Here is a 23,867-nt window from a genome sequence, read left to right on the forward strand (position 1 = left end):
AGATTGATTGCGTATAATGAGAAATACTGAGGTATTGGTCCTTGCTTTATCTCTCCACTTTGGGAAAAATGTTTGAATAAGTTGAATCCTGAATATTTATCATCACTTTCGACTACTGTAGGAAATGCATAGAAACTTTTGCATGAGCGTTAGTGAGATGAGCAAACATAGCATTTACCTGTAGTCGTTAATTCTGTGTGTTAATGCCTCCAAACTGGATTAGCACAGCAAACACAATAAAAATATGAAAATAGAATCGTTTTCCTAGCTTCTATACCATCATTCATCTGTCATTTGTTCCCACTGTGATGTGATGCTGGAAATAGAGTGTTTTAAATACAATGTTCAAAGACCGAGGATGGGTGAACTGATGAACTAGCACTGGAAATGTTTCAGTAAATGCATTTTGCACTGGAGCTATTCACTACTCTATTCCAAAACACCTGGAGGCTGACTACACGACTAATTGACCAGAGGAGATACTTATTAGTGCCCACTCTTGAGAAAGTTGATCACCTACAATGTGAGCACTCAAAAATATCATTAATGTCGCAAATAAAATGCTCCTAATGATAATTCTAAACTGGTTGCAGAAGAACAGCAACAGGAAACTCAGAAATCAAGCCACAGTCAGAAGAGGATGTGGAACAAGGGACAGCATTGCTGATGACACATGCATCTTGACTAAAAGCTAAGAATATTGAAATACCAAGCTTATTGCCATTGAGCGATTCTGATTTCCAGGAGCCTTATTTCACCTGGTGTAACTGCCTCTCTGCCTTTCCAAGACTGAAACTCTATGGGAGTAGAAAAATCTCATTTTTCTCATGTGGAGTATCTGGTGGTTCTGAACTGCTGGCCAGAGTAATCCATTAGGCCAAAATACTAGAAAGACAGTAAACTTTTTAAATTGATTATAAACAGGCATTTGACTGCATGGAACAAATGATAAGAAATTACACTTTAACCTAATTATATCAGCAATAATCAATTATTCATTGCTCTCTGTCTCATAATAAGGTTATTTATATCACTATCATCAGAGGGGATACACCAGAGACTTAATCCATGCGTGCACCCTGCAAATAGATTTTAGGCTTCCATCGCCATCTATAACCGTCTGCAAACTAAATATTCACAATTTAAGCTTTGGTACCATCCCCTCTTTATATTTGGATTATATTATTTACAATCCTTTGATCCCACGTACTTCACCCATGTGGACTTAGTTGATGCCTCCCTTATACAGATTTTTGTTTGTAAAGAAGACTTGATGACCCCAGAAATTATTTTCTGATAGTTGGGCATCATCTAGTTCTTCACCACACCCACTACACTTGTATCTCCAGTGATACATTTATGAGGGTAAGCATCAAGCAGGACCATGTCATAAGAACTAATTCATCTCCGATTGGGGCTGGAATTAAGTTCAAGCCTAAAATCCATTCATGCATCTTTGGCTTATATATGTCTCTGGTTCACCTTAGAGGCATAATTGCCATTTTATGTTAGAGAATATTATCAATCATCCTCCAGGGCCATCACATCCACTTCCATCAAGTCAATGCAGTTTCATGGCAACCTTGTTGGGCAGGGTAGAACTGCCTCTGCAAACTTCTAAGCCTGAAAATCTTCACAGGATTAGAAAGCCTCATCCTTCCCCTGTAGCTCTGGCTGGTGGTTTCAAACCATCAGCTCAATGCATAACTACTGAGTATTGATAGTGTCATTGGTTTAGGCAATGGTATAGAATTTAAAACCCTGTTAAGAAATGGAAATTACACATGTATAACTAAGCCTGCCATGAATCCCAAATGCATGGATTTTTGACTTGTACAGACTAAGCTCTTCAGTAACTGGACACAATTTACAAAAACAATGGACTCTGGTAATAGGACCAATCTTTAAATAATATTCATTCATAACAGCCAACCCAAGTCTACCAGATGAACACATGTCATAATGAAGCAAGGAGTGCATTAAAACAGTAAGTATTTTGTAATTCCTTGCCATTATTCATTAGACACCCCCCAAAGCAAGATATTCACACCAAAGTCCAATGTCTGCAAGTTCTGTGCTCTTGGCTTTCAATCACCTGCTTTGTCCAATCTAGGGAGTTTCCTTCATTCCAAGGACTACAGATGAATTTGAAGTTGAGTTCACTTAGTGGGGTTTCCACATTGAGTTCTCTTAAATTCTCTTAATGTACATTACTCTTTATATAAAGCTCTTTCTTAGAGACATATAAGTGTCTACGCATTTTTTTCTCTAGTCTACCCAGACTAACACAATGGACTTGGTGATAGAAATCAAGCTGGGTATTACATGATCATGTTTTGCAAGACCAAATACCAAATAACTTTTCTTCACAAATACCTTTCTTAAGAATACAAACAATGATTACATATGTGAACTTCTCCAAGTAGAATAAACAAAAATCAAATGGAATGCTACTGTGGGTAGAGAGAATGGAGATGCTCAAGATCAGCAGGTAAAATAAGGCCTGGGGTTTACTTTTGAATAGACCATCAATTGCTAATATCTAAGTCCTAGAAGAAAAAGTATTATACTAAAATTCACAAAAACCTAAAGTTGGAAAACCAAAAAGAAAGAACATGCTCATCATATCTTAAACTACAAGAAGTCAAGAAAAACTTCAAGCCTCAAATTGAAACATTGAAAAAAATTTTATGAACATCAAGAGAGGATGCAGGAACATCAAGAGAGGATGAAAAAATACAGAAAGTCATTGTACTGAAAAGAACTAGTCCACATTCAGCCTTCTTAGGAGGTAGCATATGAGCAAGGACCAATGGTACTGGAGGAGGATACCCCAACTACATTAAAGGAATTGACCAAAAAACAGAGCTCCAAAAATCAAAGGGATATGAATAGGCATCCTTCAACAAGCTGATGAACACTGGGAACACGCATAGATCTATGTAAAAAAAATTAGAACACAGTGTACAACCGACTGGAAGAGACCTATATGTTTTGTGATTCCAAAATCTGCTGACCAAACGGAATGTATAAATTATAGGAATATATGATATCAAATTCAAGTAAACTTTTGCAGAAGGTCATCTAAGAATGGTTACCGCTTCAGGCTGAATTCAAAAGGGGAAGTGGATTGAGGGATAACATTGCTAAAATCAGATGGGCCTTGGCTGAAAGCACAGAATACCATAAAGATGTTTACTTGTGTGTTATTTACTATGCAAAAGTATTCAGCAATGTGGATCATAAGTTACCGGGACAGATTGGGTTATAAACTGATGCTGTAAGTATTATCTTCTCTGCTACCACCATTTGCAAGTCAGTTTGTCCTATTGTGGTGGCTTGTGCGTTGCTGTGCGAAACTGGAATTTCTGTCACTGGTATTTCAAATGCCAGCAGGGCACACAGCGTGGACTGGTTTTAGCAGATCAAATACAGTCTACAAAGAAATAATTGGCTGCCTGATGTAGAAGAAGGAGCCGCTGAAAACATTATGCATAGTTTCCAAACATTGTCAGATACTGCAGGACTAAGGACTGGAAGCAGACAATGTCAGAGATTGTGCAAGAGGATCGGGACTTTGTTGGAAGGCACTCAAAATGTGACTGAAGACAAACCACTTTCCCAATGTAGAGTCAACCACGGTGACTTAAAGGAGTAAAATCTGTGGAAACTGAAACTTCTGGCACAGCTAAAACTGAGAAGACAGAGCTTCAAAAATCTAAGAAGAACTTAGAATGTATGAAGTAAAAACCTAGGAAAAATAGTAGTCTATAAAAATAAAATAAAATCCATAAATGACTAGGCACTAGTGAGCCAAAATTCATGGATATTGGACATTTTGAACGGCCAAAATTATGTGATTTATTCTGCTGGGAATGACACATCAAAAGGAATGGCTTTGCATTTATCATCTAAAAGGAAATTTCAAGTTCTATTTTGAAGTACAGTGCGCTATTTGATAGAACATCTATCTGTATTCAATGAAATCTAATCAATGCAACTATTGTTCAAATTTATGCACCAACCATAAAAGCTAGTGATGGAGAAACTGAATAATTCTACCAACACCTTCGATTGAAATTAATCAAACATGCTATGAAAAGTATTGATAATTATTGGTGATTGGAATGGAAAAGCTTCAAACAAACAGGAAGAAACAGCATTTGGAGGATATGTTTTGGTGATAGAAACAAATTTGGAGATCTCACGAGGGGTTTTGGCAAGACCAATGACTTGTTCATAGCAAATACTTTTTTGCAACATCACAAATGGCTATTTTATACATGGATTTGTCCTGATAGAATACACAAAAAGCAAATTGACTCTATCTGTGGGGAGATCAACGAGAAGCCTAGTACTAGCTGCTCAAACCAGGCTAGGGCCTAGCTGTTGCTCATATGTAAGTTCAGGGTGAAGCAGAAGAAAATTAAAATAAATCTATATAAGCCACAAGATATTGGGTCTATCGCCCTGAATTTTGAAGACAGCTCAGGAACAGACTTAACACATTGAGCAGTAATGAGAGAGGACATCAAGAACATCATTCATATAGAAAGCAAACGGTCATTAAAAAGACAAGAAGGAAAAGATAAATGGGGATTTCAGAAGTTACTCTGAAACATGCTCTTAATCATAGAATCGAAGAAATGATGAAGTCAGAGCTAAACAGAAAGTTTCAAAGGGAAGTTGAAGAATACACACCAAAATATTATAAAGAAAATGGCAAAAACCTAGAGTTAGAAACCCGCCCCCACCCAAAAAGAGAGTTCAGCTTATCTTAAACTGAAAGAACACGAGAAACAATTCAAGGCTCAGGTTGCAATATTGAAAGATTCAATAGACAAGATATTGAATGATTCAAGGAGGAATCAAAGAAGATGGATGGAAAGAATAGAGTCACTGTGCCCTAAAGAACTAACCCACATGCAACTATGTCAAGAAATGGCTTATGAGGAAGAACCAATGATTAAATAGAGAAGTTTAGGCTGCACTGTAAGCATTAGTCCAAAAACAATACTCCAGGGACTGATGGAATCCTAATGTAAATGTTTCCAAAAGCAGGGGAAATATTGTAAGCACTTATTTATCTATGCCAAGACATTTGGAAGATGGTCTCTTAACCAACTGACAGGGAGAGGTCTATATTAGTATTCATTCCAAAGAAAGGCAACTCATTGGAATGCTCAAACTATAGAACAATACCATTGAGAACACATACAAGTAAAATTTTGCTGACAATTATCCAACAATGGTTATAGCAGTACATTGGCAGGCAGCTTTCAGAAGTTCAGGCTAGATTCAAAAGAGTGTTCGGAACAAGGGATACCATTGCTGATGTCACATGGATTTGGGCTTGAAACAGAGAAACTAGAAAGATGTTATTGACGATGCCAAGGATTCCCCTGTGTGGACAATAACAAACTACGGTGAGCCTAGAGAAGAATATGCATTTCAGAGCCTTCATTGTGCTCATGTGGAACTTATACATGGGTCAGAAGTCAGTGCACAAACCGACAAGTGAATATAACATGGTTTCAAACCAGAAAAGCTGTGCATCACTACTGTGTCCTCTTACTGCGCTGCTTATTCAATCTGTATACTAAACAAATAATCAGAGAATCTGCGTTATATGAAGAAGAATGAGGCATAAGGACTGAAGGAAGGCTTCTTAACAATTTTCAATGTGTAATACAATCTTGTTTGCTGAAATTGAAAGAGGACATGCAACCTTTGCTTATGAAGATCAAAGCTTGCAGCCTTTAATACAGATTACAACTCAATCTTCACAATGGACCAATAGATAACATCATGATACAGGAAAGGCTGAAGTTGTCAAGGGTTTTGCCGTGCTTGGATTTACCGTCAATGCTCATGTGTGCAAATGACGTGTTGCACTGGGCAACTCTGCTGCATGAGACCCCTTTAAGTATTCAAAAGCACAGATGTTACTTTGAGGACTAAGTTGTCCTTGACCAAAGCCCTGGTATTTTCTACTGCCACATATGCAGATGAAAGCTGGGCATTGAATAAATGAGATTGAAGAAAAGTTGATGCATTTGAATTCTTTTGTTGGTGAAAAATATTGAAGGTACAATGGACTGATAATATGAAAAAGTGATCTGTCTTAGAAGTATGGGTAGAGTGTACGTCCCTTAGAGGCAAGGATGGTGAGGCTTCTTACATGCTTTGGAAATGCTGTCAGTAGAGACCAGTCCCTGGAGAAGGACATCTTTCTTGGTGAAGAAGGAAACAGTGAAAATGAGCAGAGCCCTCAATGAGGTGAATGGACAAAGTGGATGCCAGGATGGTCCTGAGCATAGGAACAAATCTGAGGATGGCCTGGGATGGCGCAGTGTTTCATTCTGTTGTGCTTAGTGCCCCTGGTTTGGAACCAATCTGCTGGCACATAACAGTATCTTTCCTGCTGGATTCTCGGGGTCTAAGTTAATATAATTTTGTATAGTTCCTTGTCGAATTTTCTCTGTCCATGTTTGTATCCCATTAGGGGAAAGAATGCCCTTGTTAAACTTTGATTTCTAGAACGAACTATTTCCTTTTCTGTGTAATCCACAACCCCCATTAACCTTTCTTGTATAAGGCCTGAAGGTCTCTACTCCTGGGGAAACATCTTTCTGTGCTTTCAGAGTGCTCCTCCTCTTGAGTGACATCCCCCTCCTTCCTTGAGGAAACTAAAAATGAATAACTCTTACTGATACGTAAATTCCGGAAAGGTCTGGGCATTGAAGAATGGGGACTGGCACTATCCAGTTCATAATTCCAAGAGTGTCAATTCATGAGAAGAGGGTATGTGGGAATGTGTGATAAAAGTCCCCTCTCTTTGGAGATCATGCCAGGAAAGTCACCTTGATATTCTACTGTCTGCTGGAAAATACACCCCTTGCATCTGATTCAGGGCTTCTGTCATTTTGCTTCTCAAGGTATCATTGAAGTCGTCAGATTGGTCTATTAACAATCTTCCCTCAGCTTCACTTCTATTGGTCAAATGCATATGGTATGATGACGAACATATACATTAAGTGATCATTATCCACTTGCCATGATATGGAGCAGTAGTAAGTCTGCTTCACTTATTGCCTTTTATAGGATATCTCACTGCTATTTTAATAGAAAGTAGTATCATTAATGTAGCATCTTATGGTGAAAGATTCACCAACATTTTTCCAGCTAATGAATAATCCACCAAAATGTATGAAATATCATACAAGGTTTAAAACATTTCCTGGGTTTTGGAAATGAAAGCCAGTAAAATTCACTTCCTCTCAAACTTTCTAGAACTCACTACACATTCTCCAGTTTGCCTTTGTTATATTTCATATTCTGCTGCAATCACACATTTCTGCCTTGAGACACTCTACTATTCTTTTCCCACATAAACACAAGAAAACACTAAGCTTACTACTAGTTATTCTCGCTTCCGTTTAGCCCATTATCCCACGTTAAAACATTTTAGTCTGCTCAGCAAGTGGTCTTCATTCAGCTGTCTAGGATATATTGAGTCACTTCAGAGAGCCACCATATGAATGTTACATTTTAATAACTGCATGTGATACGTATTGCTAAATCAAGAAATAATTTTATAAAGGCACACCAATCATTTATTGTTTGTTTTATTATTTGTTAATTAATAAATATAACATATCATTCTATATTTCAATCACATCAAGTAGAATTATAAAAGTTTCCAACCATTCTTTTTCTACATGTACTCATTGACATCATCTCCCTTTCACCACCGCCCCACCACTACTACACGCACCTCCCCATAACCCTATTGTCCCTAAAAGTTCATCAGTCCTGGGATTCAGATACTGAAAAATGGAAATGCATATAACACAGCTTTGAGATGGTGACCTCCATTGGCATACCACCTCTGAAATACTCCACTGTAAATGAACAGGAGCCAAACAACACAAGCCCAAAATACATAAAATAAAATAACAATCTTGAGCTGCATCAAAGGTAGAAAGGTAAATCTTAATTAATCCTGTAGGTAGGCATATAGATTTAAAAGGAAGAAGTTAACAAATGAAATATTAAATAAATATGTCAGTAGGTAATTATAAGATGTAAATACCCACTGTAACCATCAGATGATACAAAAGGGGGATTAGAACAACATAAAAAGATGTAATAAATTCATGAAAGCTTGAATGTTGTCACGAAATATACATGGCACGCATAACTACAAAATAAGAAATCATTTTAGGCTACATGACAACCCATGAACTTAAATTGGTCAGGAATTATCTGAAAAATAATGCCAAAAAGCCAGCCTTTTTTGGAGACCATTTAATTTGATAAATCGACTTTTCATCTTTAATCTATCCTTCACCTGGTAGTGGGACTTCTAACAGAATGAATTCAATTTTCAAATTAATAATAATTAACTTGTGATATTTTATTGGCAAGAAAACCAATTCTTAGTTAATATTATTTAACATTAATTCTTAAAAACCTAATAACACTGTTGTCAGATTTGTAAAGTTTGTACTATATCAAATTTATCATTAATCCTTAAAATTAGGTCTTTGTTGTATAGCTTTTATAATAACTATAATAAAAAATTAACATGGTATTTGAAAGACACGAATACGCAAATATATTTTCTTTATAAAAAGAGTATGTTAACTTCCAATAACAACGAACATTTGTTAACTGAATTTAATCTCAGCAAATACCTTAGAGATGGTTATTTTAAAGTTATTTCATATATAATTCCATGTATTATTTTAATATGAAAATTTTGATTCAGTAGCATACACATGTCTAAAAATGAAGTTGACGTCCTAAAGAAAGAAAAGCTAGCCATATGTATTTCATCAAATTAGTACCGTCCAGGGCAGGGGTCTTCAAACTTTTTAAACAGGTGCCAGTTCACTGGCCCTCAGACCTGTTGGAGGGCCAGACTATATTTAAAAACAAACAAACTATGAACAACTTCCTATGCACACTGGCCGTATCTTATTTTGAAGAAATAAAACAAATGGGGCAAAAACACCCAGCGGGCTGGATAAATGTCCTTGGTGGGCTGCATGCGGCCCGCAGGCTGTAGTTTGAGGACATCTGGTCTAGGGATAAAAATTATACTTTGATCAACATTTTGTTTTAGCCTTGTAATACTAATTCAAATAAATAGTGTAGCTTTTAGAAGGACTAACTCATTAAAATACTTTTTTAAATGTTTGTTAATCAAGGAAAGAAGACTGACGCATGAATAAAACATTTCTGAAGCTAGAGGAGCTCCCCAAACAGAGACCTAGTTACCCTATGGCAGACCCTCCTGTAGCTCCAGGGTGCTGACCTCTAGGGGGAGGCCAGGTCTATGTGTAGCTTTAAGGTGACTAATGTGTTGGGTGAGGCTACAAACCAACAGGTAGTCTCCAGGTAGCTGTCACTTTGCACAAAGGATTAGGCCAACATGTAGCTTTCAGGTGACCACCATTGTGGATGAAGGCAGGCCCCATGTTTCAGAAATGTAACAGATCAGACTCACAGCCTGCTTTTCATTCTACCTAGGATCCAGCCAGGTACATCTTTTTAAAACCCTTAAATTCAATGTTCTCTTCTCCACTGCAGACTCACCACATCTGCAGTACAAAGCAAAAGAAGACTTCGATCAGTATAATACAGAACAAGCTCAAGGACAAAGGAACCTGTTTCTTTTTGGGGGGGTTAAATAGATATGAAAGAAAGCCAGCCTCACAGGCAGAAAATGATTTAACCTTAATCTTACCTGGACTTTACAGTGGTCTGTCATGGGAAAAATCTGAACTTCAGAAAAGTTGAATGCCTTCATTACACCTTCCTGTCTTCTATTAAATGGCCCCACACTTGGCCTCTTAGAGGCTTTACATTAGATCTACACAAGATAATAGATAAACAAACCAAATCAAAAAAGGGAGGAGAAAAAGCTGGAACTGTCTCCAGGGAAAGTTCTCTCACCTCTGGGATCAAGGTGGATTCTCACTGGAGGCAGATAAAACACAGAACTAAAAAGAATTCTGGCAGCCACATTTCTTGCCAACATGATGACTTCATTTTTTTCTAACTTTCCCTCTGTCTCTTCACTGAGCTCACTAGATACGTTATCTGAATTAGGTTCTTGTCTTTACCAAGAGAAATATTTGCTCTGGTAGGCATAGAGGCCACACTGGAGTGTTTTATTAGATGCTGCTACAAGGAAGGAAACAGCCTCCAGCCGGTACCACCAATCTAATGCTTCCTTCCCCACACATGCATGCCACAGTCCTTAAAGGCTTCCATGGGCATACAAAAAAAAATTCCCAGAACTTCTGTCCACTATGCTGTGTTCCTACTAGGTGATATTAGAGGATCAAGAAGTTCTGATGAATGTAGTCCCAAAGGGAAGATGTACTCATTGGCACCAGTTAGGGTCGCCAGGGTTTCTCCCAAATTCTCTCACCGTGAGGGAACTGTTCCAGCCTCTGCTCAGGTCTCCACTTTTGCTCTCCCCTGTCTGGTCGCTCTCTCTCTCTCTCTCTCTCTCTCTCTCTCTCTCTCTCACCTCCATCTCAAATATCTTGCCATTTTGGGGGCTTAGAGTTTATGTTGGCAGATTAATCATTTGTCCTAGACCTTTTAGATTGTTTAAAGGAGCCTCAAATTGAACAAAACAAATGGAACTACCTACCGTCTACACAGGAGCTGCTGGTGGCATAGTGGCTGCTGGCTGGGGTGAGACCCATGTGGTTCACAGTGCAATACCATCCACAGGCCAGCGAGAGGAAGACTGGCCTTCTACTGCCTTAAACAGTTAGTCTTGTAAACTCACAGAGGGTTGCTAGGAGTAAGCATTGACTTGATGGCAGTGAGTCACTAGGAGTCAGCCTTGACTTGATGGCAGTAAGTTTGGTTTTGGATCTTCTAAATACAGTACCAGGATTTAGCACCCAGCCACTTTTAAACCTTGACATGTATTAGTCTCACTGTTCTACAGAATTATCATTATATTATCGAATACTTATGTTAAAAAAACAAATAAACAAAAATCCTTACTAGCAATGGTGTCAGATTCTCAGGCTGTCCTCATGTGTGTCAGAGTAATACTGGGCTCCATAGCATTTCATTGACTGTTTCTGAATGCTTTTAGAAGTAAGTTCTCAATGATTTCCTCCCAAGATGCCTCTGTATGCACTCAAACTTCCAACCTTTTGGTTAGCAGTTGAGAACATTAACTGTATGCCCAATTTGGGTATTCCACTATGTATATCATCATTGAGAAATGCCAGTACATTTCTAAATAATATATAAATTTCACTCATTACATCCATCTGACATGTGAACGCTCATTATCCCAAGATTAGTGAAGAGGAGCACAAAGAAAATAGGGAAAGTTAACTGAAGTTCACACAACGGTGAAGGCACTGGAATTAGACTGTCAGACCCCATAGTTTGACCCCATTGACTTGCAGACTATTCTTTAAGACTAACCCTTGGCTTTTTGCTCCAGCTCCAGAGACCTGGGGAGTGTAAGTAATGTGTTTTCAGAAGCATTTCCCAATTGTATAGATCTTGCTTTGTCTATCACACATATGCACTTCAATGCATCATGTGGTATAAGGCATTTGTAGTGAAACATTCAAGTAAATGGTTATTTTGTAAACAATAAATATAACAGAGAAGACAATTCAAATATTTTTGCATCTTTCAATGACGGAGGAAGCAAGTTTTTCATTATTAAAGAAATAAGGGGGAGGTTATATCTGAACCTGTATGGCTACAAAGGGGAATCTCCATATATACCAGCCCAAGGGCAACTGAGCCAAGGCCAAAGTCAGACACAAGTTTCCACTGTGTCCGTCTTTCATTTTATTCCGACACAAACTGTTCCTCCCAGAGTTCAGCTGAGTTAGATAATCTGTTACATTAGTTACATAAAACTCAAAGGCCATACTCATGATTATGGTGGCTTTTTATGAAAAATAACAGGCTATGGAAACAGTAAGGATGTATCTTTTGTTGTATGATATTATGAGGTCTGCTGGGAGATATCGAAAGTACCCATGGCCCAAAGCCAGAGAATAAATTTTTGTTCAACCTGAATTCCATGTATTCACCCAGGAGGTACTTCCTTGCTCTCCTTGGACCTTGGACCTGCTCAAAGAGAGTTCCTTTACTTCTCATTCCTCCTAGGTTCATTTGAAATATGCATTTTGGGGGCATGCCTTCTTTTTCATTAAGCAGTTTTCTCAGCCTGGTTTCTACCAATGCAACGTGGAGATCTGTTGTTCTGTTTAAGCTTGGACCAGTCACGGGTACTTTGAGTTTACTCATACTTTATGTGTCCATATTTCAGTCTTTCGAAAGTAATGGCTTCATCATTCACTTTATTTTAATCTATAGCATCAACTATCAACTACCGCTCAGTACTTTCCTCTAAGCCTATAGGTGGAATCTATACATACATGTGGTCCTTGACTTATGACACATTTAAGTCAAAATGAAAGACACCAACCATCATTTCTTTGGTCCACCATATTGTTCATAATAGGATCCTTGGTGGTATAATGGATTTGGGTTGTTGTAGTGCGGAGGAGAAGTGATGCTGTGAACACAGGTTTTCTTAGTTTTTATCTTCAACCCTGTGGTTAAGCATCGGGTTGCAATCTGGAAGGCCAGTGATTCAAAATCGCCAGGAGCTCCATGAGGGGAAGCTGGGACTTTCTACTCCCATGACCAATACCGATTTCGGAAACTCATAGAGGTAGCGCTATAATGTCCTGTAGAGTCTTTGTGAGCCAGCATTGATGCGAGTACAGTGAATAAAATAATCCTTTTTACGAGTGTCTCATACAACATATTTTCATAGTCTCCCCTATCATTTGTTGGGAATTACAAAGACATTGGTAGAAGGGTCATCTAAAGAAATTTCTGTTCATCATAGTGCTCAACCAGTTAAAGATAAAAACCGAGAAAAACCTTTAATCAATAAAAGCAGGTTAAAGCTCGTGCTTTTGTTGAGAATCAAATTGAGGTTATGATCAATGTGCTTGATATATAAAAGAAAGGTTTAAAACATCTCAGGGTATTAATGTACTTAAAAGTGTGAATCAACGAAATCCTTTCATTAGGAACAAATTGCCTAATGAAAAGGGAAAAAAACGTTTTGGCTCTCCTGCAAAACTTTATGAGATTAACGTATCTGCAGTTAATTTGAGAGATACAAGAAAGGAACCGAGTAACAAGACAACAATCAGAGATATTCCCCAATCATGAGAAAGCTACATTCCAACTACTATCCCATCATAAATTCGTTCAGATATCAGCCAAATACTTTTTAGCTTTCAATATTTTTTCCTCTTATTTTAATTTTATTAATGTGATTTCATTTGTTTTTCAAAGCAGGAAAAATCACATATAAGAATGATAATATCAGCAAATCATGCACTACAAACAACCCAAATCCAGAATACCACCAAGGATCCTATTATGAACAATATGGTGGACCAAAGAAATGAAGCTCAGTGTGTTTCATTTTACTTAAGTGTGTCATAAGTCAAGGCCCACATGTATGTATAGATTCAACCTATACATACAAAGAGAGCAGGGAAGTGCCTCCTGGGTGAATAGGTGGAGTTCCGATTAGAACAAAAAATTATTCTCTGCCTTTGGGGCATGGGTACTTTTAATATCTCCCAGCAGATCTCATAATATCATAACATATAGTAGAGTTACTACACTTTACCTGGTCTATCGATTGTTGTAGGAAACTAGTTCGAATTCCATCGCTGCATAGTGTCCCTTTCTAGTGGTTGCCTTTCCAGTTGACTTCTGGTTGACCCCTTTGGTGAAGCCATGCACAGAGTTTGTTTGTGAAGAGGGGAGGCCCATCAGTATTTGGTGAACTCCGATGAATCACCACTGCCAACCAGTAAGCAATCGCTATCTTTTTTCCATCATATAAGTACTCTCCTTTGTGGTAGGATTGTATAGCCCATTACCCCATGCTTTTAAAGTTAGTGGTGTCCAATAAAATTGTTTTGGTAAATAAAATTAGGCATAATTTGTATGTCATCCAAGAAGAGTATACACTGTATCAAATCTCAGCAGATGCTTAAAAAGTTCTCTTTACTATCCTAATTGTGAAATAGCATGTGGAAATGGAACTTTCATTATTCTGAGTCCCTAAATAGAGCACTTCCTACAATCTACATACCATATATGCTCGAATATAAGCCGACCCGAGTATAAGCTGAGGTACCTAATTATTACCTGGGAAACCAGAAAAACTGATTGACTGGAGTATAAGCCTAGGGTGGAGAATGCAGAATCTATTGGTGAGTTTCAATAATCAAAACAAATGAAAATAAAATTACTAAAAATTGAGACATCAGTGGGTAATGTATTTAAATATTTATTTTAAATAAAAGCATAAATAAAAGGACAGCAACTCATTTAACATTAGTAAACCAGCACAGTAAGTGGAAAATAGGTTCAACAAAAACAATCAGGTATTAACAAGGATACCTTAAGAGTACTATACCCTGAGCTCAATCAGCAGCCAAGCAAAAATGTGAAGGGTTAAAATCCTTAAAAACTGGATTCCTCATCATCATCCGTATCCCAATGCAGAGCTTCAGCTGGTATGAGGTCACCATAGACACTGTCCTCACTGGGATTGCTGTCATCACCATCACTGCTGTCATTTTCATACAAAGCGCAGTGTTCACTGCCATCCATAGCATTACTAATACTATATTTCTGGAAGGCATATCGCACCATGTCTTCTGGAATGTCGTCCCATGCATCTTGAACCCACTTTGCTATTAACTCTGTCAGGTTTCATGAGATTTCCTACTTTTGTTAGTCGGGCTTGCCCAGGTGACATCCATTCATGCCACTGACCCATGTATATGCCTAACTCCAGTTTTTTAGCACAATTTTTTGTGGTGAAAAACTCAGATTATACATGAGTATATACAGTAGGTTATATAATACAAGAAAGGGATGAACTTAGCATTTTTTAAGCTATAGAAATTTTAGTCATGACTTTTTACTTGCTAGCCTATTGGTTGTATGATTGATAAGAAATCACAGAAAAATAGACTTCTGGGTTATAGTGCTAATGGAGAAAAGGAGGCGCTAGAACAGGTCAATATAAAGTTCAGTCTAAAGTCTCAGAGAACTTTGCTGTAGAGAAGAGCAGACCATGCTTCAAGCATTTCCACATATGCTATATACCCATTATTTGGCTGTCTACAATTGATAGACTAAATAGAAGACAGATAGATAAATAGATGGTAGATAGATGGATAGAGAGATACTAACTTATTGTCATAGAGTTGATTCCAACTCACAGAGACCCCACAGAACGGAACAGAAGGGCTCCTCAGAATTTCTAAGGCTGTAATCCTTGCAGAAGCAGCCTACCAGATCTTACAGGGTGATTGGAGCTCTGGAAGCACAAATCTTATGGTTAGCACTTGAGCACTTCACATCTTTGGATGACTAAGCACACCACCGTATTTAGTTGCCCCACCCATAGGAAATTAGTGAACTTGAGATGTTGATTAGAGGTACAAATACATACCACCAAGAAGGACAGATAATTTACAGTGAATTATAGCCATGTGCCTCTTTCTCATTCCCTCCTTTTTTTACTTAAACAGTTTATTAGGACCTCGTACAGATATTATAACAATCCATAGTTCTATTAGATCAAGCATAATTGTACATTTGCTGTCATCATTTTCAATACCTTTTCTTTTCCGCTTGAACACCTGGATATCAGCTCCCCTTTATCCCCTCCCTCCCCCAGCCTACCACCCCTGAATCCTCAGTATAATATATATCATTATTGTTATTTTCCTTAATTTACACCATCCCATGTTTCCATTATCCTTGCATTCTGATGTTCATTACCTTCAAAATGGGGTTATACAGGTATCATAGCTATCTGTCCCCCTTTCCTCCCAACCCGCTTTCATCCCATAAGCTCAAGAAGTCCATACTCCCCTGACTGTTTCTCAGGGGATAATCTATCTTGAATTTTATGCATTGAAAGATCTTGGCTGTACCCCTGTACATATGCAACACTAGCAAGATTAGTGAGGTAAAACTAGGGCCATAATAGTGGGAGCAGGGAATGTGTACTTTTCTCATGTGGGCTTGATTGTTTCCTTGCTAGATATTCACTTATTAGACTTCTAGTCTTTAAGACCCCAGAGGCTATGTCTTTTAATAGTCGGGCACCATCACTTTCTTCACCACATTTTCTTATGCACCTGTTTTGTCTTCAGTGATCATGTCTGGAAGATGAGAATCCTATATTGGCACATTGTTAGAACAAACCGTTCTTGTACTGAGGTAGGATTTAAATAGAGGACCAGAGTTCATCTGCTTTCCTATTACACTTACTTGTATATAAAGGCCTAGATAAATACACATCTCTTTATATATTTATATCTTTACACATATGTACGTATCTATTTTTAATTTTACTACCTCATTGTTTACTCTATTTCTTTTTTTTTCCTTTTCTCCTGCCCCACTATCTTGTTTACCCTCTTTCAGTAATTCCTCTCAGATACATTACAATTGATCAAACACACCCAAACACAACACTCGCCTAACTGTCAATTTTATATCCCTTGCTATTTCCCTGTCCCTGCTATAATTAGCTCACCTCTCCACTGCGCTCTCCTCTCCTCCTCTACCACTACGCCCCTCTTCCCCTTCAATGTCGGTCCTATTGCTGTCTCCTTGGGATTGCTTAACCTGTCCATCTTGTGTAGATAGACCTTAGAAAATCATAAATAATAATGAAATTTAAAAACATGTAAATAGTTCCAGGTATAACCACTGACTTTTGTGTGTATCCCCCGACCAGCCCAGATGAGGTTCCCAGTGCTGCAACACCCCTCCCCAACCCCGACCTGAGTCAGAGGTCTACTTTCAAGGGCTCCTCAAGGACTTCGTGGATTTGTTCCCATGGTTGTTCTGTTGTACCTGATCCTTGGTTTGCCCCCCTGAGGGCAAGTGGAATGAGCCACCCTCCCCGCACTACTTCTTCAGTGCTGTCCCTGATGTGCCTGTGATCCAGGGAGGAGAAGTCGTGTACCGGCCTAGGGCCAGCTCTGTGGCCCTCTCTTAAGCTAGCTGCTCCAGGTAGGAAAGTCAAACTCAGGGCTTGGTGCACCAACGTGAGTGAGGTGTTCTCTCTCTCACTCCCTCTTAGTTTGTTGGCATGTGGACAGGGCAGACTGGTCTCTCTCCCGGATTCTATCTTCTGTACGCCCTGATAAGCACTGCTTTCTGGGACCAGGACATTGTAACTTGAGCTGGGGCCGGCCTGGCCATCATCTCTGCTAATGGGCTGTTCCATGCAGGTCCTTCAGCATCAGAGGGGTTCTTGCACCGGAATGAGGTCTGTTCTCTCTCCCTTTCCTGGGGAGACATAAATGATACTAGCCCCACACGTGGATTAGTACCCTGCTTCCGAAATTGCCAACCCCCTCCTCCTTCTGTGTGCCTTAAAGGCATGGAAGATGAGGATAGGATGCCTTTCAGGCATCTTTTTTGTTTCTTATTTTTACTATTGAATTTTTAATTGATTTGTTATTATTGATGTCCTTTGGATCCTTGGGTCTACAAATAATAGAGAAAATAGAAATGAAAAAAGTAGAGGACTGTTTTGAAAGCTACACATCCTTGTTTATATATTTTACATGAAAAAGAAGAGAGCTTCTGACACCTCATCTCCATGACAAATTCCTTCAATAGCAAATCTAGTCAGCACATTGGAAAGCAAGTTATGAATGAGGTTTAAGATGAAAATGGTATGAATGGCTTTTCATGATTATGAATAACCTGAGGTTTGGGAATCTGTTAAAGGTTTCCTTAAATGTCTGGTTTTTGAAATTAAATAAACACTTGGCATAGAAGAATTGGGATCAATTAGTTTTATATATATTCAAATATATAATAACTAAATTCAGATTCTTGAATAATCCTGTTTCAATTCCATTTTAAAATTGATAAGTAAGCTCATTAAATTCACTAAGTAAATATTTTTTAAGTTGACAAATAGGTACAACTTTGCATTCAAAGATAGGCAGCTTGTTTTCTTTTGAAATTTCTGAAACAAAACTCAGAACAAGTTTATGTATGCTAACAAGTAAGAATGCTAGTCATATCTAATTCTGAACAAGAGGAAATGCTGAAAGAAAATAAATAAAGAGATTCAAAATTCAGACATAAGGAAATTCTACATCTGAAACTCAATACTTCATCAGAATATCCATCAAATGTGGGTATAAATAAAAATGTGTAAGCACAATAATAGTTTTAAAATATTAGAAGATCAGAAAGCTTACTTTTCTCACATGTCATTTTTAAAAACACATCTAAAGAAAGAGCATGCTAACAGATCAAATAAAAGCAATTAAGAGGAGGAAAACATGTGATCCAAGAATTTGATCTAAGCTAGAGGGAAAAAAGAATAACAACAGCAGGATGAAAACTGTAGAGTTATCTTATACACCAATTATTCAGGTTGTAATAAATCATAGGAAGACTGCTTCTATGAGGCAGTGGGTTTTCTGTAGTTCAGTTAGGAATCTGTACAGCATTATTAATAAAATATGAGCAAATGTTTCTGTTGTCAGCAGAATAAACAAATAGAATCAATAAATCCCAGGAGTATAAAATTCATTGCAAAGCATTGTCAAGAGACCAAGAAGGCTTGCATGTGGCAAAACTGTGAATTTTATGGTTTAGAAATATTGTCAATCTAATCATGATGCTTTTGATGTTACTAGGAGCTGAGTGTTTTGGTGATTAAATAATTGTATATCTTTTAAGTCTAATCTATTCATCTACTACACATAGTCACATATTGTGATTTTAAAAGTGGTTTCCAATTATTTAATTTATTCTTTAGACAAAATAAAAATTATTGTTATAGTTAAATAACAGAAAATTGTATTTTAAATCTTAGAGATAAAGTTTTTTTAAAAAAAGGAAATGACATGATATTGAGGTGTGGTATTGATCTTCTCCAGGTATTTAAGGGAGAAGGAAAATTAAACTCCACATCAGAATGAAAATTAAACTCCATGATTTTTATGAGGCTAAGTTCAGACACACACACGCTCCAAATTTTTTGCCAATTCTGGCACCAACTCTCCCACCTTCAAGTGGATTTTATACTGCCATGCAATTGTTGTCGTGGGTCTACACAGTCTGGTTCTAAATGGGCCTTTTACCTTGTAAATGGATAATATTACAGCTTCACTTTTGTGAAATATAAAGTAGAAAAGAGCTTCAAAGAGTTTATGGAGATGTTCCATCAGCTTTTTAAATTTCTTTCTTTCTTTTTCTTTTTTTTTTAACTTCTTTGTTTTCTGAAATGAGTGAAGGTTTACCAGGCAGATACGTTTCCCATTCCACAATTCACAAGTTTTTTCATATTATTGCAATCCTGATAATGTAACATCACTTCATCCACTTCCTCCATTTCTTATTTCCATTCTACCTCCTTTACTAATCTTTCTGAAGTTTGCACTTGCGGAGATACAGACATTTTTTGTCTCCAGCATTCTTCCACTGTCTATTATTTAGCTGGAAATTGAACCATTTGGTAAGTTCACTTGGAGGCTTGAAGGGTGACTTAGGGTCACAGTTTCAGGGGGTACATAGTCTCTATCTAAGCAGGATTTTTTAAAATGATTTTGAATTTCCCCCACATTTTTCTTACTTCATCCAGGGCCTGCTATTGTGGTTCCATTCATTACAGTTTTTAAGGAAAGTGTACAATATCTAGTTCTTATGATTTGAGGGTTGTGAAGATTGATGTGTGAGTGGTCTGTGCATCTATTGGACTAAATATTTCTGTGCATATACAATTTTCTTCACTTTTCTTTCCTTTTAACAGAAAGAGACCAATAGAGGCCCCTTAAATAACCATGCATGAACTTTTAACACCCCGGCTACCAAAAGAGAATGTAAACCTTTGTCCTTGTGGACTATGTTTTAACAGTTGCCCTGTGTGTCTCCTGTGATTTTAGACTTTAGCCATCAAACCAAATGGCCCTTTCCCTCAAGGTGTTTGGTTATATATAATAATTTTCAATAATTCTGACACCTGTAAGCTTCATCACAATGATGGATATATTTACAACTTACATAAATACCTATGTACAAATATTCTGTCAAACCTATATATGTTTGTGGAGATACTCCCACTCTCCCTCCCACATCCATTCAGTCAGTGTGTCTATCCATACATCTACTCAGAGCTTCCCATTATTGTGGGATTGTGTATATAACAACATTTATCTCTCTTGCTTCTAACTCTTGCACTTCTCCCAGAGACTTCTGCTGACTTCATTCGTTTTTGATGAATTCCCACTTCTATTGTATATTGCTCTCACTTTAACATGTCTCTCCTCTAGACAGTCATTTGCCCTGTCTTCCCTTCCAAACCCTGATAACCTTCCAATACTATTTCTCTCAGGGTGAAAACCATTCTTTAAAACATCATACACGGAGGTCTCATGCAATGTTTGCTTTTGGTGATTGACTAATTTCACTGAGAATCATGTCCTCCAAGGTTCAACGGCATTGTGCAGATTCATCATTTTTGGGAACACTAGCTAAGTCACCAAAATGGCCACATTTCAACTAAGCAAGCATTTCCTGTGTGTCTTCCCAGTCAACCCAAGGATACCTCTCCCACAGGCAGTCAGGTGGGAAGACTGCCAGATGGATTGTGAATGTTCCCTCCTACATCCTTATCACAAAACAACCTAAGAATCATTTTCAAGTATACGCTGTCATAGTCAAACGAATTCCATCAACCCACCTCAGGTTAACCTGGGCAGAGTAGAGAAGCTTCCAAGTAGGGGTCAAGGGAGACTTGGATAAAGAAAGTAAATATGAGACCGCGAAGGGCTCAGTGAAAGTCACCAGAGAACAGCTGTCAATAGACTGGTGAGGGCAGGAACCGTGAGGAGAATAATAGACCAACAGCCCAATGACACGTCAGGGAAACTGTGGCAAAAGTCACACCTGTAGTGGCCATTACCGAAGCAGAGGACACACGTGATTCCCTTGTTCCAATCTCGACACCTGCAAGGAGGCCCCTGGATTAGAGCTGTGACCATGATTTCCCTAGTCATTGACTAATCAGACTACTGGTGGACCAGAGTCCCATTAAGAACTAACGAATCTGCGTGTAGGCAGTTAAACATCTTGTGGGATTTGGTTCTTTGTTTTGGTGGTTTAGAGTCATGGTTTCGTGGGACATCCCAGTAATTTGACTAACAAAAGCTGTTGTGCTTACTTTTCCACTTTGTTGCAGAGTATCTGGGATCTCAGATGCTTGCAAGAGGTCACACGAGATGTGTGACTGCATATAAACAACTTTAACATCTTTTTTTTCATCATTGTAAATGTCCATTATGCAATGTTGGCCAATTCAGCTTTTTAAAGATGTATAATTTCTGGATGACAATAGCAGCTATGTAACCAGTGCACTTTTTTTCATCACCATGAAGCCCCATTTTTCTTCCCTCTTCTCATTCCTGGTAATTACTAATAAACTTTGGTCTTGACAAAAACAAACCAAAAAGAAAAAAAAAACCCTAATAAGTCATCTTATAACCCTAGTGGATATTGAGTTAGAGTTCATTGTGATTCATAGCACTCTTAGTGCCATTGATGGTTATGGAGGCAGTGTAGACAGATGTGCCAGGTGGCCCTGACTCTACAAATTGTCCATCTACACCCTGCAAAATATAAGATGCATACTTCCCTGATTCCTGAGAACATCATCATGAATCTACTTGGGGGTGTGACACTTATAACCATGGCCAAGTTCTTCCTGCAAGTCCAAACAGTTATATCCAAGTGGATCTCCATTCAGCTGTCTACCACTCTTCCAAGTACTGAATATTAAGTAGTACTGCTTGCCTAGGCAGTAAGAGGAAATCATAGGCACCACAGCAAAGCTTGCTAGAATCAGTATCATCAGAAACCATCGAGAGTTCATTGTAGCCTAAGCTAAAATCAGACTGTTCATGACACATGATTTTGGACTACCACAATCAGTGGTAACCCACCAAACACACACACAGTAGTGTCCAAGAAGGCCTCTCTGTTAAATAGCATTGAGGGATATTTGGGGACCTATCATTTTGTGTGCATTTAATCAATACCCTTTTCTCTATATTTCCTGACAGGTTCAGTTGCCATTGAATGAACAGTGGACTTTCACTGTCTTTCCACAGGAATATTTACACCATCCCTTGTCTGCCATGAGTTGGTTTCATGGGACTTAAAGTGGACAAACTCGCAGGGGTTTATAATTTCCACCATATTGATGATATCGGGTTAATCTCTGATTCCCTGCCCCTCTTCAGTTGTTGGGCTAGAGCTTGTCACATATCAGAATTCAGAATGGATAAACCAAGCTACAAGGGCATGTATTTTCTGTCAGAGTCATGGTTGTTTTGTCATCAATTAAGATGAAGCTGGTCCATAATGCTCTGATTCACAAGGTAAAAGCCTATCCTTGCTTTGTAAAAGAGCTACGGTGAAAGCATTGTAGACCTTCGTGGGTACTTTGCTGTCACATTGTGAGACGCTGTCACATTTCTTCCATCTCCTATGGAACCTGGGCTCAAGAGAAGGAAACCCCACCCTGTGCATTCTTCACAATTTTCTCATGGTTAAGCCCACTGTTGGAGTGTTAGTCCATCTCATTGATGGCCTTCCTCTTCCATGCTGCCCACCCTGCCTTTACTAAGCATAATGACCTTCTCTACTGACTGGTAAGGGGAAGTCTCACCATGCTTGCCTCCAAGGAGCACTCTGGCCACTCTCTGTCTAGGCTTCTCCTGTTCATATCCATAGTACGTTCAATATTCTTTGCCAGCACCACATATGCATTGATTCTTTTCAGTCTTCTTATTCAATGTGCCACTTCCCATGCACAAGGAGGCTACTGAAAATGCCATGGCTTGGGTTTGGGGTGCCTTAGCTTTTATAGAAATAACTTTGCTTTCTAGCCCTTGAAAGAGGTTTAGTAGAGGTGATTTGCCCAATACAATGTGTTGTTGATGTCTTTTTTGTTGTTGTTTTTTCTGATCATTAATTTCTTGACTGTTTCCTCCATGAGCCTTAATTGTGGATCCAAGCAAGTCAAAATTCTTGACAATGTCAATGCTTTCTCTGTTCATCATAATGCTACCCATTGATCCAGTTTGAAGACTTTGATTTTCTTTACATTGAGTTGTAATTCATACTGGGTATTTAAATTATTGGTCGTCCTTCATTCGCCATTTATCTCAGATTTTATGTCACTATTCAGCATAGTGAAGTACACAGGCTTAAATGTTCATGAAGTGTCAATACAGCAAATGAAGACTTTCAGTATTATAGCCACAGAGCAAGAGTGTTAACTAAATATAAAAAACTACCCCAGGGTATATGATCGGAACTTGAGAAACAGCAACAAAGGTGGCATATTTTTTCCGGGTTATGTTCCTGTATTAGTCTGGGTACTTTAGAAAAACAAATCCACAGAAACTCGTGTATAAGAAACAGTTTTATATAAAGGGTAACCACACATCAAGAAAGCATCCCGACCCAGTGTTGCCCAAACCCACAAGTCCAACATTAACCCATATGTCCAACACCAATCCACAAAGTCCTCCTCCATCTCACAAAGCAGACACAATGATGCCGACTCCAGGAGGAAAGCTAAATCAGTGAATGTGTATGTATCTCAGCACTGGCAAGTGTCTCCACACTGCTGCTTCAGCACCCAGGGCTGCATCGGAATAGGTCCATGTGACTTCTCCTTGGGGATGTCTTGCAGGAAG

The 23,867-nt window shown here is 38.3% G+C and overlaps 1 pseudogene; it reads right to left on the bottom strand.

The window, feature by feature from the left end:
• LOC142461097 (DNA-directed RNA polymerases I and III subunit RPAC2 pseudogene) overlaps positions 1 to 21,442 on the bottom strand; it is a 38,280-nt pseudogene extending 16,838 nt beyond the window's left edge.
• Between the last annotated feature and the right edge of the window lie 2,425 nt (positions 21,443 to 23,867).

Source organism: Tenrec ecaudatus, chromosome 11 (assembly GCF_050624435.1).
Source record: "Tenrec ecaudatus isolate mTenEca1 chromosome 11, mTenEca1.hap1, whole genome shotgun sequence".
Taxonomy (NCBI): domain Eukaryota; kingdom Metazoa; phylum Chordata; class Mammalia; order Afrosoricida; family Tenrecidae; genus Tenrec; species Tenrec ecaudatus.